This window comes from Euprymna scolopes, chromosome 31, assembly GCF_053919585.1.
Source record: "Euprymna scolopes isolate OS-2025 chromosome 31, ASM5391958v1, whole genome shotgun sequence".
NCBI lineage: Eukaryota > Metazoa > Mollusca > Cephalopoda > Sepiida > Sepiolidae > Euprymna > Euprymna scolopes.
In genome coordinates this window covers 34,633,292-34,638,011 of record NC_136512.1, presented here as the reverse complement: position 1 = coordinate 34,638,011, position 4,720 = coordinate 34,633,292, and the positions used below count along the sequence as shown (strand labels likewise).

Below are 4,720 nucleotides of genomic sequence, written 5' to 3'. Positions count from 1 at the left end.
TGTCGCTATTTCTTTCTTAACGTTATTTCTAGTTTCTATGTACTTCTGTTTGTTTGAACTGGACTTATGTCGGTTAAATCTGCGGTATACATTTCAACCCTTCGTGTAACTGACCAACGAAGTAGTTATATAAACCCGTAAAAGACTGTATGTAAAAGACCAACAAAGAAGCTATTTCAAAGCAGCGTATAACTGACATAAGAAGGAGCTACTTCAAACGTGTACGTAATCGCATGACAAAAACGCAATTTCAAACCAACAAATATTATATTTCAAACCGACGTGTAACTGACTAACGAAAGAGCTAGGTACGTGCAATTTAATGGTGGAAACTGATAGGGGGACAAGCTATTGAAAGCCGGCTTCTCATAATTTTTAAGTTTTCGATTACTTTTTGATTGTGTTTGAAAGATCCAAGTTAATCGCTAAAAGACAAAGAAAAAATTTACACGTGAAAATAAGTTATAGTGAAAAATGTTTTTATGGCGGCGTCGGAAACTGAAAATTTCAGCTGAATTTGGAAGTTAAATAAATTCATTGTAAAAATTCCTTGAAAGATAAATACAGTGTAACCCGGATATGAGATACTTCTTCTCCCGTTCTTACGACTCTCTTATATCCGGGTTAAACTTATATTCAGGTTTTTATGTACGTGTTACACTGTACATTAACACGAGCTCTAATTTGTGACCAGAGAAAATCTCTCTTATATTCGCTTTTCTTATATTCATGTATCTTATATCCGGGTTACACTATTTGTTTTATGGGACTATTATAAGATAATTAGTAAAGTAAAGTCTTAAGATATTGAACTAAAAGAACACATTGTTTATTAAAAAAAAATAGCTTAATTGGCCCCTAATAGCGAGAGTTTAGCTTTAGATCTAGCTTCGCACAATTAAAACAACAGGCAAAACGTCGCGCATAAGTTCTACGGAAGCCCAAAATGTCAGAAAGTCAATTTTATTTTTAAATTTGTAGAGGAATTGAAACATTATTATACCTCGATTTCTGCATTTTTGAAGATTATAAAAAATATTAATTAATTTAGATAATCCTATTTTGTTGCGATAAAAAGTAAGTGGTTGTTTAAATAAAAAAAATATATATGTGTATATATCAAATAAAATACGCATCAATTGCGCTTGAAAGCCAAATCACAACGTAATATTAGGAAAATAAACAAATAGTTTACTTGTTTGAAATTTTTAACATAAATATATTTCGGAGCTAAACTCCATCCTCAGTATGTTGTTTTCTTTCATTTTTTTCTGTCTTTTCCTCTTCCCTGCCATGTTGCAAAATTAGAGAAACAAAAGTCTGTTTGTAAAGACCCGCTCGTTGTAGCTCAGCGGTTGTGTTTTGACATGTTGGAACAGCGCGTAGGCAACGCGAGAATATCGCCAAGGGTGTGAGTTCCATATAGAAACGTTGATGTAATTTGAATAAAATAAAATACGCATCAAGTGCGCTTGAAAGCCAAATCACAACGTAATATTAGGAAAATAAACAAATATTAAAATAAACATAAATATATATATATATATATATATCGGAGTTGCCCTCCATCCTCAGTATGCTGTTTTCTTTCTTCTTTTTTTTTTCTTTTCCTCTTCCCTACCATGTTGTAAAATTGAAGAAACAAAACTCTGTTTGTAAAGATCCGGTGGTTTTAGCTCAGCGGTTGTGTTTTGAAAATATTTTACTTGTTTGAAAATTATGACATAAATATATTTCGGAGCCAAACTCCATCCTCAGTATGTTGTTTTCTTTCATTTTTTTTTCTTTTTCTTCTTCCTTGCCATACTGTAAAGTTGGAGAAAGAAAAGTCTGTTTGTGAAGAGCCGCGCTTTGTATCTCAGCGGTTGTATTTTGAAATATTGGAATTGTGCGTAGGCAACGCGAGAATAACGTCAATATGACAAGAACGAAGAAGAGGAAAAAGGAAAGAAAAAAACAACATACTGAAGATGGAGTGTAGCTCCGAAATATATTTATGTTATAAATTTCAAACAAATAAAATATTTGTTTATTTTCCTAATATTACGTTGTGATTTGGCTTTCAAGCGCACTTGATGCATATTTTATTTTATTCAAATTAATTCAACATTTCTATATGGAACTCACACCCTTGGAGAATATATATTTACTTTTTTACATGATGCCTCGATTTATTCCCAAGCGTGTTATAACGATGAATTAAATTAATGCTTTTTAAATAAACATTAAAAGTGCATTTTAATTGTGAAAGAAAAAGTAAATTAAAATTGCTAATTACACTGACAATTTATTTATTTAGAAAATAAGAAAAACAATTATTTATTGAAGAGAATACGGCGGTGGGATGCAGTTTACTTTTTGTTATTGTTACAATTTTACCCATCTGTATTTGTCTAAATTAATCGTTATAAAAAAATGATACAATTTTTAAAAATTATTTTTCTTAGTGATCCCAACGTTTTATTTTTAATTTTTTAATTTTCGAGATTATACAATTAAGTTGATGTTTACACTATCATGCGGACAATTATTATGATATTACATTTGAAATATTTTTTCAATCATATTTTTGGTGAAAATATTGAATAAATAATGTTTTAATTCAATGATAATATCGATAGTTCGATAAATTAATTTTTCTTCAAATTATTGATTTCATTAACAGAGATTCATGGGCTTTTTTCGTAATATTCCTGAAATATAAAAAGAATTACTTATAGACATCTATCATGCTTTATTTTTGTAAAATACTTTTGATCAAATTAAAATAATTTTAAAAAATTACTAGCAATTCGTGTGGAAAATTGAAGCAGTCACGATCATTGACTTTTTACCGTTGACCGTGATTAGCCCCTATTAAATAAAATATCGCCACCCCTATCAGTGTAAATGTCTATTAAAAATATTAATTTATTTATTTTTGTAAGGGATGGTAGCTCTATTATAAACTAAAGGAATGGGAGCTTAACCTGAACTTCTCAAACGTTCCTAATTTCCACGTGTCAAAGTGCCATTTTACGTATTTATTCACGTTTGCCATTTCTACCGTGTCATTTTTACCGTGCCATTTTTTCCAGCGCCACTCTTATCTAAATTCCGTAGTCACCTAACATGACTCATATCCCGACTGCCCTGAGTAAGTCGTATCGGCTCAATGTGGTTACATTGAAACGCGTGCTCTCGTGTAATGAATGAATGCGTGAATGTAGGATTGACATGAAATTCTTAAAGATAAACTAAAATGACCGAAAAATGGGCTGAAAGGACTTAAATAAATAAAAAGTAAATGACTTAGAATGACTTTAATGAACTTAAGGATGAATTGAATGACCTTAAGAATTACTTGAATGCTTAAAAAATAACTGGAATCCTTCAAAAACAACTTGAATGATCTGGAGAATGACTTGAATAGCTTTGAGACTGACTGGTTGTAAAGTGGGTGATCATTTTATATTAAATTAATACAGAAAAGTGATCCCCCACTTTATATCACAATAAGTACAGCATGTAGTAAGAACAGATACTACACTTTGATCTTAGCTAAAAGGCCAAGAAAAGGGTATTTATTTGCTCCCCCACCGAGCAAATTAGGCACAAGGCCGATTTTTAATGTGAGGAATGAAGGGGAAATGGGGCCCAACTCACTGGGGAGTAGGGGGGCTGGATAGTGACAATTGGTATGAAGGGTTGCCCCTACATTGACCAAGGTCTTATATGTGGGGTTGCCCCCACATATGGTCTTTGCTTGCAGTATCTGCCGGACAGATACTACACTTTGATCTTGGCCAAAAGACCAAGAAAAGTGTATGTATTTGCTCCCCCACCGAACAAAGTAGGCACAAGGCCGATTTTTAAAGTGAGGAGTGAAGGAGAAATGGGGACCAACTCCCTGGGGAGTAGGGGAGCTGGATAGTGACAATTGGTATGAAGTGTTGCCCCTACATTGACCAAGGTCTTATATGTGGTGTTACCCCCACATATGGTCTTTGCTTGCAGTATTTATTTGCTTCTCCACTGAGCAAATTAGGCACAATGCCGTTTTTTAATGTGGAGAGAGGGAGGGGGAGGGAAAAGGGGGACCAGCTCCCGAGAGGTGGGAAATGGGAGCTTGATAGTAACTGTTGGTATGAAGTGTTGCCCCTACATTGACCACGGTCTGATATGTGGAGTTACCACCACATATGGTCTTTGCTTGCAGTATCTGCCGCAACTGATACTACACTTTGATCTTGGCCAAAAGGCTAAGAAAAGTGTATTTATTTGCTCCCAAATCGAGCAAAGTAGGCACAAGGCCGATTTTTAATGTGAGGAGTAAAGGGGTAATGGGGACCAACTCTACAGAAACAACGTCTATTAACAACAGACCTTTGATCTTAACCAAAAAGGCCAAGCACAAAAGTGTTACGGACAGACCGACAGACCGACCGACAGACCGACCGACGGACCGACGGAGTGACTTATAGAGTCGCTTGCACGCGACTAAAAATAAAGCAGTATGTAACTCTAACTGCTGCTAAATAAACTGTCGCGTCTCAATTCAAAAAAAAAAAAAATTTAGGCTGATAAAATAAATTTCTTACGCTGATGTTCACACCATGATCAATATAAGAAAAATATGATAATACTGCATATGAAATTTTTGTAATAATTGCTATAATTAAAATCACATGAAATATTTATCCAATTTCATTTATTTATTTATTTTGATTAAAATATTGAA

The 4,720-nt window shown here is 33.6% G+C and overlaps 1 pseudogene; it reads right to left on the bottom strand.

The window, feature by feature from the left end:
* Nucleotides 1-3,434: 3,434 nt before the first annotated feature.
* LOC145255926 (U2 spliceosomal RNA) lies at nt 3,435-3,561 on the bottom strand (annotated as a pseudogene).
* Between the last annotated feature and the right edge of the window lie 1,159 nt (nt 3,562-4,720).